Consider the following 13,586-nt stretch of genomic DNA (forward strand, 5'->3'; position numbering starts at 1 on the left):
TATATCTCTTCCACATATCATATCTCTTTCACATTTCACATGAAACACATCTCATATTAGATGAAAGAAATCCACTCTTCAGTTTTCTCTTTGTATTACTTACAATTCCTGCTTCTCTGATACCTCTCTGAAATCCTATTTATTCCTTATCATCTCCATCACATCCAATTATCAGACACTTTATTTTACCCCATCTTCCAATACCTATTTCACACACAATACATGTTCTACACAAACTGAGCAAACACATTCTAATCAAAACGCCTTTCACTTTTGTTTTTTAAATAGCAGTCAAATATCCGTGGCTTTAATGCATTTACTTACCTTTGATGCAGGCTCCCTGAAGAGTTGTGGGTGAACTTCAGAATCAGACTGCAGGTTTCTCTGAATCCATTTTCCATACCATGGTTTACCTAGAAAGAAAGGACAACATTCTTGAAAGTTGTCCTCCTGGCAAGTAATTGAATACTTAATCCTTCCAGAGTGTAAATGGAGATTGAGCACACCTGTGAACCATTTCAACATAGCAAATCAACTCTCCCTCATTCCGAGAGAGAAACATGACTGAGCATATCCTCTGTAGCTAACGGAGATGGCTGTGGGTTAGTCAGTGTTACAGTTCATTCCAGAATTCCCATAACAAAGTATAACCAAATCTAGCACAGCTGTCTTCAGTGTCAACAATGAGAAAATGTTCTGCTGGGGGCAGATGAGAAAGTAGGCAGCAAGGTGCCCTGAAATGGCCTCTGTAGCTTATTACCAGTCCATATAGCCATCCAGGCCCTATTGGGATGATATTAAATATTTTCCACAACCAAGGAGACCTGTGATTTCAAATCTTGTTCACCTTCACGAAGCACAGCAGCAAGCTGTAAAGTATGTTTTTAATTTACAGGGAAACTGTATTTTATATTATGCAGCACAAACAGCGTGACCTTTAAAAAGAAGTCTTCAGGAGTCACACCTCATAACAGAGTATGAAGCGTAAGCTGTGGGCCCTGGCTGAGAGAACACCAGAGTTTTGTCTAATACTCACTGCATGTATTCCTTAGAAGTCATTGGACATTTGGAAAAAATAAAATAAAATCACATTGCAGACTGGTATCAGCGCAAACACTGAACATTCAGACAGAATGGGAAGCAAGTTAGACATGTATCCATGGCCAGCTCTGGCCCACCTCTCCTATTCCCATCAGCTGCCTGCACAGATCCTCAGCCACAGGGACAACAGGGAGCCGCGTTCCCTGCACTCTCTGCCTTTCCTGTTCCACCCAATTGTAAGGGACCAACACCCCAACACCTCAGCAATGCAGTCTACAAAGCAGTATCCTCTCCTGGAAGGGGATGCAGCTCAGGCAAGTGGCTCTAACGCACACCTAGTGATGGCAATCTGGGGTCCACCAAAGCAACATTCTCAGCTACAACACAGAAACAAATAGATGCAGGTGGAAAGCTCTGCCTATAGGAAGCTCTCTAGAGCCAAAATCAGCTTAGGATTTATTGAACAAAGAGCTGCTTTCCGTACTAAGGGAAAAACAAAACAAAACAAAACAACCCCCCCCACACACACACAAGCAAGGAAATAGAGCTCCTCTGTTGTACAGGATGCGACTGTTTCAAAAAGTGTGGCTAGAGGGCACTCCACATCTCCAGAATATTCTCTGTCCTACTGCAACAAAGCAGGCAGACCAACACAAACAGCGGAAAACCCTGAGAAAAAAGTCAGCAGCAATATTTCCGCTGTTCTTCCCTTACGTCACATTTTTATCTGCTTTTCCTCTCAAGGTGTGGTGTGCTACCAAGACTGGCCTGGACCTAACACATGACTTCCTAGTGAATTCAGTGATGCTGAATGTGATGAGCCCAAATGTCAGGAGGCCTCTGGTGCCAAAATGAGAGAGGGAAGAGGCAGAACTGAGACATGCCAAGAGAGGATCTGGGACACAACTCCTCTACTGCTACGTTGGGACTTCATGTAACGCGTGTGCTGGATCTCCTCCTCTACCCTGCAGCATTTCCACTCTGAGCACAAAGCCAGCTGCTCAACAGCAGGCACTCAGCCCCTCCGTGCCTAGGAGAGATGCCCAGCCTCATGCTGTCCCTGGCAGCTGCCCGCCCCTGTAGCAGAGCGCTGGGTCCTGCTGGTGTGCTGCTTCCACAGTGCCTCACTGCTTGCTGTGCAAAGTGTACGGTTATGGCACTTCTAGCTACAAAGCATTTGGTCATGAAAAACTTATAAACATTACAACCAGTTTTATTACTATCTTTATACTGCATTTAATGTTTCCCTATATGACTTACACTCAAAATACATTTATAAAGGAAGGCACATACAGTTTTATTTGGAAGGAAGGGAGGACACCAAATAATGGTTTATGCTCCTTAGAAATATAGTAATGCATGCCTAAATTAACACCCTGTGTTAGCACGGTTCTTTTGTCCCTAACCAAAAATCATTAATTTCGTTTAAAAGACTGCAAAGAAAAACCACCACCCAGAAGGAGCTTCTAGAGCTGAGCAGAGCAGAGACAGAGGGTACTGGGGCCACTTGTGATCAGCTCTGCAGTCAGAGAAAAAACACTGGGAATGAAGGGATGGCTAACTTTATAGTAAGATGTAGAAGACCAAACAAAAGATTCTTCTTAACGTATAGTTGGAAAGGAGCATGACTAGAAACTTCTTCAGAGGAGATACAGGTATTTCTGTAGGGTAAACAAGCCCTATTACTAGGTGGATGAGGAGAGGAATGCTATTACATTTTACATATTACATGCAAGAATAAAAGCTGATCTGGGTTTCACAGTATCTTACAGCATCCTATCTTAGGCACCTGAGTTCAAATCTGCGTCCTCCAGCAAAGGCAGCAGAGTTCAGCCCTAACTGATGGTTTGCAGATCCAGGCACAGTGTGACAATGTGGTTGTGTGGGCTGAAAGATAAGCACTGAATGATCTATCTTCACCTCTCCCTCCATGCTTCGCTTCCTTCATCTCCCTTTGGCCTTTCAGCAGATAAAACCTTCTCTAAAGGCCTGTGCTAAATCCATCTGTCTCAATACAGTAAGGAGTAGCTACCTTTGGGACAGTGCACACCTTAACAGCACAGTGAAGATGCCACAGTCTGGTCAGTCTCAGAGGGTATGCCTGGCTGCTGTGGGGTTTGCAGAAAGGGCTGAAATTCTCCCCACTTTCAGCAAGCTGTTGCTGATCAGTAATGGAAGGAGTGCCAAGTGTGCACACATTCTACTGCAGAAAAATATCAAGACTGAGCTGCTTCAATGAACGCTGTTTTCAGTCCTCTGCCCCTTGTTTGAGCAGCGTGACATAGCTGAAGCTCCCAGAGAAGCAGACCTAAATAAAGTAAAAGAGGCACTGGGTCCTGACAAACTTTGGGGATTTATTCTCGCTGAAAGAATTCCCTTTTTTGGCTGACACTTTTCCATTAAGCATAGAAATTGGGACATTTGGACTCATTTCACAAAGAACCTCAATTAGCAACACTTTCCTACACTTTCCAACGTGCCTGAATTTAAGCAACATTGCTCCATCTTCAAGCAGACCTTGCCAAATCCAACAGCTTCAGTCCAGAACGTTTCTATTTTGGGGCTCTTTAATTTCGGTTGAGCTCATAGCCCAAACCAGCGCCCAGCAAAGCCAACGACAAGTTCCCTTCAGTGAGCTTTAAATTGACACCTGAGAAAATGCCCATTCTCACAGGCTGCTATTCCAGGCCATCCAAGAGCAGCGTGTGCCTGGTGCTGAAATGATAGAAACCTAGCCAATCTCAGTGAAAAAAAAAAAAAAGCTCATTTCCACCCACTTAAAGCACGGCTTAGAAAACCGCACACCCCGCATTTCTCATGGTGTGACTGCTCCACATTGGGAAAACGTGGCTGTTGCAAAATGAGGGGTGCAGGCCTGCAGAGGTCTGCAGAGATCTTGCTGCCCGGTGTGGGACTGCTATGATGTGGGATCTCCCCAGCTACCATCGGAGCACGTACCCCAAATTTCTCCTTCAACACATGGGAATTGTTGCCTGGCATTGTGAACTTTTAAACTTTCAGGAGTGAATTTATGCACTGGCTTTGAGTGGGCTGAGCTTCTCCAGGGTGTTTTCGTCCTCTATTGCACACAATCATCCCCTTCTCTGAATTTCATCCTTTTTTTTTACGGCTCACCTTACTTCTCCCCCCTCCAGCTCTGCCTCTAGGACCTTTGCCATCCTGTGTCACAAGAGAGGAACAGGTTGACTAACAACATTTTATGAGCCGGTTTTATTTTATAGCCCTCTTTCCCGTGGGAGAGGGCAAAGGATTTGGCTAACACTCAGATCCTTTTGGGTTGGACTGTCCTCCAATGGTCGTCTTCCAAATTAAAAGTAACACAGCCCAGTTTTTTCTGAAGCACATTATTGGGTGCCTCGCAGGGCTCTTTGTGCCTATACTCACTGATTCATGGCTGGGCTGCCATACCAGCACACAAACAGAAATGCAGGATCCCCAACACGGCATATGATTTTCTTGCGGTGTCAATGGTATTTATCACCACAGCTCCCACGTGTGGCCAGAGGGCTGCTTTCCTATCAGGTCTGAGGGACAGCTTCTCAGAGCACAGGCATCCTCTGTGCTGCTCTCCCTATATTCAGGGGGCTCGTGCTGCTCATACCATGGGGAGTGTTTGTTTGCAGGCATGAGAGCACCTCCCCAGCAGCTCTAATGGGCATGCACACCCATATGAGAGCACAGAGAGACAGGGAATGGCAGCAGCCATTCCTGGCACATTGCATGGTAGCTTCTTTTATCCTGCACTTAGCCTCCTCCTGCTCAAGAATCAAATCATAACCTGAAATGCCAGTAAGAGTTAATAGCAAGGAGAGAAAATACAAAGTTGTTAGAGAAGGGTTGGAGTCCCTGGGAACGGAGATGCACAGCCCTGCCCTCAGCCTTTGTGCTCGCCCCAGAGCAGAAACTCTGCGACGCCTCCCTGATGTAGTGACATGCCTGCGAGTGAGCGTGTGTAATGTGCTGTGACATCTTTGTGACTCGCTAGGTTATAAAGCTGGTTATAGAAGAATTTAATAAAAAAGGAAACCAGTTTATCTCTTTCTGATAATTTCTCTATGGCTTTAGGGTCTCATTCTGGCTCCCTCCCCATGCCTGGAGAGGTGATCCTAATATTCCGTGTAAAACGTGAGGATTCCCTAAAGGGAACTTGAGAGAAATTCTCTGCTTCAAATTCAGACCTGACAGTACATATCACATCAGGGGATCCCTTTTATCAGCAGGATATTCAGAAGGGATGAATGATTTACTCGCATCATCTCTTAAACCTTTCACTTGCAGAGTCTAAGATAGAATTTATAGCATTTTTATCATTTCGACCTAAAAAAAAAAAAAACACAGTAAAATTCCTCTCTGAAATCTGAAACCCTACTCGTTGATTTGCTAACTGATGAGATTTCAAAGGAACATGTTCTTCCATGATGGAGGAACAGCAGGCCTCTGCCTCAGCTCTGGTGCGTTCTCACGTTAGAAAGCAGGTAATATCTCCCCATGGAGACACATTAAACAGATACCTCCTATTTTTACATCTGAAAACACCAAGGATTTGTATTAACCTCCCATAATTTAAGACTGTACCAAGTCTTGTGTAATTTATTTCTCTAATTTCTGTTTGCTGAACAGACATAAATTTGCACAAAAACATTAAACAACTGCTGCTTGCATTTGAAGTTTTAACCTATGAGATCAGCTCTGTGCTCAGGATGATGAGGAAGGCAATCAATATGACAGCATTTGCTTAATATTTCTGCCATGTAGCTACAGCAGAAAAATAAACAAAAAACAGGTTGTAATGTTTTATTTCCCTTCCTTAAATCCTTTTCCCATCTGACATATTATCCCTTTATCTGATAGAAATATAAGTTGGCCTAATTCTTGTAAAAATAACCACTTCTTTATCTGGTCTTAAGGAGGAGTCAGATGCAGGAAGCAAAGAAGCATGACCAGATCAGTAATAAATACATTAGAAATATCCAGAAGTACCAGACAGAGGAAATCCACTATTTAGCAGTGATAAGACTCAGGTCGGGTCTGTGTCATGCCAGATTACCCCCACAGACCACATCTGTAGTGATGACCTCTCCTTTGCACCTGGTAGCGCACCTCAGCAGCCACTAAATTACGTTTGCTGTTACCCATGTCAGGCCCTCCATGCAATTCAGCAGAACACACTCTGATTTACAGTGGTGAAGTGATGGCAGAATCTGGCCTTGAGGAGCAGGCTCTGTAAGGATGCAGCCTCTGCAGGTATAAGTCTCTGTGGCTCAGTTTGCATTTCTAGCGCCAAATTTATTTCTTTCCATTTAGTACATGGCCCAAGGTCATGTCATGAAAATATTTCACTGTTATAATTATTCCCATGAGCTCCCAAGCTCTTTGCATTTGGCAGCCAATCACACTTCCCATATCTTGAGAAGCTGACATTGGTTTTCTGATACTGAACAAAGATGAATTCACTGGGATTTCCATGACTGTTGTTCTCTTTTCTTCCTACCTTTCAGCCCATGCAATCTGAGCCAAAGTTGGAGGAGCCTTCCAGGTGCTGCCATAGCACTGACAACACCTACATCTGTGTTTGGTGAGGACCTGGGCTCGATTTCAGCCAGCTGCACTTTTACCCCTAGCAGAGTGGTGAGCCTGGCAGTGCTTCCCCCAAGGACTCCTTGCTCCTGCAAAGCATGCCCATGCTCACAGGTCACCACACACTTATGTGGCTGTGTGTCTGTGGCCTGCTGATGATTGTGTGCTTACACGACCTTCAGAGACGGGCACTCTGCCTCTCCTGTCCGAGCCAGGTGCCTCTCTGGCTTCAGCTCTGCAAACAAAGGGCTGCTGCAGCCACCTCCTTTCTTCTCCATGCAGAGAGAAATATGTCAGTGACATATAGCCAACGCCCCGGCTGAGGTCGTACAGACTCCCCTGAAACAATGAATATTTATAGCAGCTAAGAACTAGCATGCATTTCATTATTATTTCTTTCATCTATTTCTTGTATTTTCACATAGCACTCAGAAGGCTGAGTACTCTTTTTATGAAATCCGATCAGTTTTCACCATCCCTTTTTTTTTTTAAGCTATAGAATCATTCATATTTATACATCTTGAGTTCCCGTCACAACCTCCCACTAATTTAAGCCACACCACATCAGAATTACACAAAGTACATTTACCTTACTCTGATAAACCAAACCAACCAAACACACAGACACAAAGGGAACATCTCTGAGTCAGATGCTGCCTCATGCCCACTGCCGTGCGGGAAGTGTTCCTGCTGAACCCCCCCCACCCACACTGCAGCTATTCAGAACAATTCCCCATTTATCAGGATATTAAGTTTGACTGCAGGGAAACCCAGACATCGTGTATTCTCACTCTGGCATTGGAGAGGAGTTAATAGGGACATAAAACACACTGCAGCCCATCGGCTTGCTCACAGGCATAAGGACAGCACTGAGGCAACTGCAGGTGAAGCAAGGCAGCCTGCGGGCTTTATGGCATGCAGGCACCTCATCCTCTCTATTTCAGCAAGAGGCTCCCAGATATCTTCGGAAATCTGCCTTGGAACACGACGTGTTGAGACACCACCTGAATGTGCATACCTGTGCTGGGGCACACTGCTGCAAGGCTCTCAGCCCAGCTGGGGCGAGGGCGGGCCAAGCTCTGCTCCTGGGGCCAGAGGGCAGAACCCCTCACCTCCCAGCAGCGAGGCCTCACCTTCTGCCTGGGGTCTTGAGAATGGGATCCCCTGGTAATCGGGGATGAGGGGAGAGCAAAGCTTGCCAAAGGGACAAGATCCGAAACCGACTGCAGCTGCTCCTAGCAGCTGCCAGAGTGCTGGGATTTCCCCAACTGGCAACGCTGCATAGCTTGCTATGCCAGGAGAGGCTCCCACGTGAATCTGGCCTCAGCAACATTCTAACTGCTTTTGGAGGGCTTATCTCCTAAATTGAGATAGCTGTCATTGCACAGAAATGACTCTCAGATTTTATGAGGGTGTTACAACAGAGGCTGACAGAGAGGTGTTGGGAAACCTGATGGTTTTAACAGCATTTTACAAGTTTCTTACCACGGGACAGGTTATATATATTCTGTGCTCATTTACAGTAAATAAATTTGTTTTCCCCCCCTCCCCAATCTTTTTCCTGTGCCATTCCCTTTGAAACTGCACTCATTACCACCTCCCCCAACAGGGGCTGCTTGCATGTCCTCCCAGAGAGAAACCTCTCAGCTGGAACCTGGCATGGATTTGCTGCTTGGGACAGGAAACATGGCTGCACAGAGTGTGTTTCACCTCTGCATCATGCTGTCCTGAGGAGTTAGCAAGGAGATCCACCAACACATGTGAGTATTCAGGAGATGAAGCGATGTTGCAGGGGCTGCCTGCTGATTTTACAGCGGGACCTGGGGCAAGGGGAATCCCAGTGGTGATTTGTCTGTTGGAAGCAGGAGAAGCAGAGCTGCTGAGCTGCCAGGAATATGATTTCTGGCCGCAGCTGTTTCTCCCATTTCAGTCCTGCCCTCCTCACAATGCAGCCCACGCCTCCTGAGGTGCACCGCACACCGCTCATTTTTCGCACATCATGGGAACGCCTGACTTCACTCTTTCTGTAATTTTAGTGCTTGCCAATTCTCACACCTCAGATTGAAAACATTCAGATCGTCCTCTGTTTAGCTTTTGCATTTCCAAATGATTTTTTTTCCTAGCAACAGGACGTACAATAAGTATTCCTGATGAGATTTCTCACCTTAACAAAGAAGACCTTGGCTCGGTATGATATATGCCCCAGTTAAAGTAAACACTAACATTCATATTCTCCTGCAGGCTGCACTGGAGCACTGGTCAACCATTCAGCAAGTAGCCCGTATTTCTTATTTCGATTTATGGCCTTGAGATGGACAGGAACTAATGTAAATGTCCTGAGCTTTTGTGAGGGATGGTGCAGGGCACATAATGGCTTTGCCGTTGCCTTGCTGAGCAGATGCACAGTTCACTGACCTGTTAAGCACTTCTGAGATCATGCAGTGTGTAAAAAAAATACTACGCACTTGTAAATGTCAAGAGGAGTTACTGGTATTTATAGAAAAGAAACTGTTTTACTATTTCCAGTTCTGTGGAGCACATACGCTGTATACTTTAGGGTTCAGCTCCAGCAGCTCGGTAGTTTCCGTGTGGATCAGATTTTTAAGGTCATAAATAGATGGAGATGACCCCAGCAATTCAGCACGGTGAATGAGCAGTTCACAGCCCAAGGAAAGCAAGTGACATTTAACGGTGGGAAAGCAAGGAAAGCCAAGCAAGGGGAAGGAGTGGGTTTGTAATATGAGGAGAGAAGCAAGCACGCACGTTTTATCAGTTGCATTTCATGAAGAGCTGGATCCTCCTCTCTTTAGCAAATCATGTTGGGGAGTTTGAGTACGCATGGCAGTCCCGAACACCAGACGACTTGCTAGCAGAACTTGCCAAGCTCAGTGCTGAGGCACACAGGAGAAAGAGGGATCCCATCTGACAATATCCACACGTTCTGGAAATCATGGCTCCCTAATTTAATTCACCACATGGAAGGCTTTGCATTTTAATTTATCAGTTTCTTTTTAATTGACCAGATTAATTATTTCCACCTTGCCACTTGGCAGGTAGGTCACCGCTCCCTTTCACAGCATTAATGAACTAATTCAGTTTTTCACCTTCTAATTAAAACTGTGAGTTACAGAGATCACGTTTATAAATCGGTTTGGCGCACAATAAAACGTGCTCCTTATGAAATAAAATACAACATCATGTATTTCTTGTGCCAAAAGCAATTTCTTTTCTTTGGATTTCTCCAATAGCAAAAGCACGATGAGGGGAAGAGAAAAAAAAAAAAAAAAAAAAAAAAAAAGCATCCTCAATGCTATATACTTTTCAATCAGCAATAAAAATGGGTAAAATAAAATTACCTTCTGACTCCCGAACTCCCCTGTATCTCCCCTGGGGACACCAAGCCCAGCTACAAACGTGAAAGCTATGCACAGTACCAGTGGTTTATGTTCTAATCAAGGTATCTGGTGATCGGGTCAAAAGGAAGGACTTGCAAACACGGCGCTGTGATAGCTGGGGACAACACACCACAACTGGTCCATTAGTTTTGTCTGCCTGCTGTTAGAGAGGCTGGAGGAACATCAGGACTTGCTCACTGCAGTCAGCACTGCAGTCATGCTCACTGGGGTCTGCTACACAGTCAAAAGCTTGGTTTAGTTCTTCAATTGTCCTCTCCCATGCCTTGCTTGAACACAGGCTTTTCTTGCCTTTAATTACCATTGTCAGTGAACTTTACGTAGTGGCACTTGATTCAAGTAGAAGCTAGATCTCTTATCCACTTGTTGTATGGGACTGGATGAAGGAACGCCATGCACTAAATATATTTCAGGAATAAACAACATTTTGTCTACGTGTAGGTTCTGGTAGATGTGGGACAAAAGCAGAGTCCTCTATAAATGCTTTTCACTGAATCTCAGAGCAGAGCAGCTCTCATTGCTCAGGCAGGAGGGATATGAGAGGGTCAGGGGATGCTGAAGAGAGTTAAACACAAGGATACAAATGCTGGGAAAATAACCATCCTGGTCACCAGAATTACAGCAGCATGAGTACAAATGTGGCTGACAGACCTCTGCCCTTTCTGCCCTGTCTGTGCATCTGAGGCCCAACTGTTACAAAACATTGTTTTTGGTCTCCACAGATTGCATTTTTTTTCCCCAAAAGGAAAGAATAGGCAAATACTGAAACATATAAAACAGCTTTTGAACTGGTTCTCAGTCCATCTGCATGACCAAGACAAATTCAACAAGACCGTGAATAAAAAAAAAATACAGCAACAGGTATTTCTAATTCCATTTCTCAGTAGAAAGCTTCTAGTAACAGCTAATAACTAAGCCATACTAATCAACTCAGTGACAGAACCCCTGAAGTATGTAATATAACATAGTTTCTGATTTTCTTTTAATGGAACCTACATGTTGCAATCTCCTACTCTGCAGCTGTAAAACTTTATAGTGCTCTCTTTTGTCTACTGAGATTTCAGGTGTTTAACCACTGACTTCTACTCAAAGAAAGTCTCAGGCAACAATAATGCTATCCATGTGCTGCAGTAAATGAGCGTTCCAGCTTGGCAAGCAGTTTCACTGTTACACACGCATGCAGACATAGCAGCCCACCTTCTGCTGGTGTAACGTCACTGCGACCTTCATGGCTGTCAGCGGAATTATTTCTGATTTACTTCAGCATGGCCAAAGGAAGAGTTTGGCCCCACTTGTGTGCCTTTATGGGGAGAAATCTGGAAGACAGTGCCTGTTCTCATTGAAAGCGCAGCAGTGTTGGTGAAGAAAAACATACAGGCTGTGACTGCAGCCAGCTGCGACCTTACTATGGCACACCATCCTCAAGCTGTTCTTAAAGCCTGGCAAGTCTGCTACCATGTCTGCTGCCTGTGGGACTGAGGTACATTAAAGCACTCACGTGAAATGACTTTTCAGCTCAACTCTGACCCAGAGACACCTCTGGAGAGACAGCAGTGGAGCAACAGCAGGGGCAGCACGTGGGGATCTGAAACCATTAAAGCTGTTTTTTGTGCTCCCAGCACACCTCCGTCCGAGTGCTGCCTGGTATTACATCAAAGCCTGGAAAGTTTGGTAATAAATACATAATGTTTCATTTAAATAAACTCTCCAAGCATAGGAATAACAAAACTAGGGAGTAACCTAAATTCTTTACCAGTTCTGACTGGACATAGTTCTGCTGCACTGATAAGGAATCGTGACAAATAACTGTAATTTGTTTTTTGTGCTTTACCTCATTAGAAAGGTCAAGGGACCCCTCTAACAATCACAGTCCTATTGGCCATGGGGAACTTCACTTGGTGAAGTCTCTTTCTCTACAACCTGGATTTCCTTTGGGTAGGAATAGAGTGCAACACCCATCATGCTGTTCTGCATTAGTGCAGCTTCTGCTAGCACAGCTCTGCTTCAAGGCCTAACCACATTCAATAAAATAATTTGTTCCAGAGTTTTGGAACTTGGTTATAAAAATTTCTTTTCGGCTGATGCTTCCAGTTTCAAGGTAACAAGGCAGAAAGAAGGAAACCAGAGCCAAACTGGAATGCCAGAACTCACTCAGTTCTGCAAAGCTTAGAGTTTTGGTCTCTTCATTCAGTAGTCAATAGGAAATACTTGAACTCTAGAAAAACAACTGTCTTAAAGCCTGTCTTAAAGAATTTGTACTTGTTTTGATTTTACAACCGCTCTCCCAAGTTTACAGGTTTCCTAATTTCTGAGTTATGCCACTTACACTCAAGATTGGCTTCCCCTTTCCACAGAAAGTCACTGGGTGTCTCAGGTAGAAGCCAGCACTCTCCTTCCAACATGTTACACTCACATTGTCTGCCTCAATGTGCCAGTTGTTACTGTTCACTAAACATCAGCAGTGTGCTAAACAGTAGCAAAAAGGAAAAGAACAGCCTAGAATTCTTCCACCTGGGTGTACGTGCTCCAAAGTGGCTTTTCATAGTCTGGTGACTGTTTTGATGCCTGTGAAGACCAGCCAAAGCCTGCAGCATGCCAAAAACTCAACAGACGTCAGTAATCCCTGGTTTATTACCTATCTGCCTTCCTGGGGCATGAGGAAAGCTAATCCTAGATAACTACAAAAACCATCCACAGCTTTTCCCTCCAAAGCATTTGCTATTGGCACTAGTTATGCACTTCTCACTTTCATCCCTTTCCTGAAATGGGACTGAATGGAGTCACCAAGCCTCATGACAAAACAGAAACTCCTAGTCCTAAGCAATAAGGCAGGTTTCTCTGTTTACCCCAAATATCAGTGCACAAGACTTTGAGCTGCTAGGTAAGTGATAAGGAACAGCTTCTACTATTTTTTGTTCCCACAATTGATGTACGTGAAGGAGATAGGACACAGGATAAGGAAAGCTTGCATCTCTTGCTCCCAGTAACCCATATGCCAGAACAACTTGGAGCCAGAGACAGCTGCCTATGGTCACATGGGGTGACAACAAGCCTGGTAAGCCTAGCATGGCATGCTTCCATGGTATCAATTAACTCTGTGAAATCAAGTTTCAAGAATTTATTAAATTGGTGCAAACTGCCCAGTACCCAGTCTAGTTTTGATTTAGAGAGACTTAATTTCAGCTGAATGAGAGCATAATCTTGATCCAAAATAAAACAAACAAACAAACACTCAACAAACAGCTTCAAGTGTAACACTAAATTTAACTTAAAGGAGATTTAAAATGCACACCCAGCTTTTCCCTAGATGGTAATCACTTTCAACACAGTAGCAACAAAAATTAGACAACACTGATAGAGAAGGGAAATAAAAAACAAAAAGCCAGCACAAGTCACCACTTGCTGTTGTTTTAAGGTCTTCTGAACCCAATTAGACTGCCTGCAAATCTACTGAGAGCCCTTATGCTTTTATTAGTCAGAGCTGTCCTCACAACCAGCTCACTGTGCCCCAATAAAAGAGCAGTATGGTCTGGG

General features: G+C 44.4%; 2 long non-coding RNA genes across 3 annotated transcripts in view; one reads left to right on the forward strand and one right to left on the reverse strand.

Moving 5' to 3' along the window:
- The window catches only part of LOC146543967 (uncharacterized), a 119,023-nt gene extending 118,431 nt beyond the window's left edge, over positions 1 to 592 (reverse strand). The window contains exons 1-2 of the long non-coding RNA XR_014884364.1: positions 507 to 592; positions 325 to 413 (exon numbers count right to left, since the gene is read on the reverse strand). This is a non-coding gene — a long non-coding RNA (uncharacterized LOC146543967). The remainder of the gene's footprint in view (positions 1 to 324; positions 414 to 506) is intronic.
- A 7,624-nt stretch (positions 593 to 8,216) lies between these two features.
- On the forward strand, positions 8,217 to 12,084 carry LOC104911664 (uncharacterized). 2 transcript variants are annotated; one of them, XR_794104.4, is made up of 3 exons: positions 8,217 to 8,399; positions 10,775 to 10,913; positions 11,110 to 12,084. It is a non-coding gene; the product is annotated as an uncharacterized LOC104911664 (long non-coding RNA). The 2 variants fall into 2 exon arrangements; XR_014884451.1 differs by having other exon boundaries at positions 11,117 to 12,084.
- The last annotated feature ends 1,502 nt before the right edge of the window (positions 12,085 to 13,586 follow it).

This window comes from Meleagris gallopavo, chromosome 7 (assembly GCF_905368555.1).
Source record: "Meleagris gallopavo chromosome 7, MGAL_WU_HG_1.1, whole genome shotgun sequence".
Taxonomy (NCBI): Eukaryota; Metazoa; Chordata; class Aves; order Galliformes; family Phasianidae; genus Meleagris; species Meleagris gallopavo.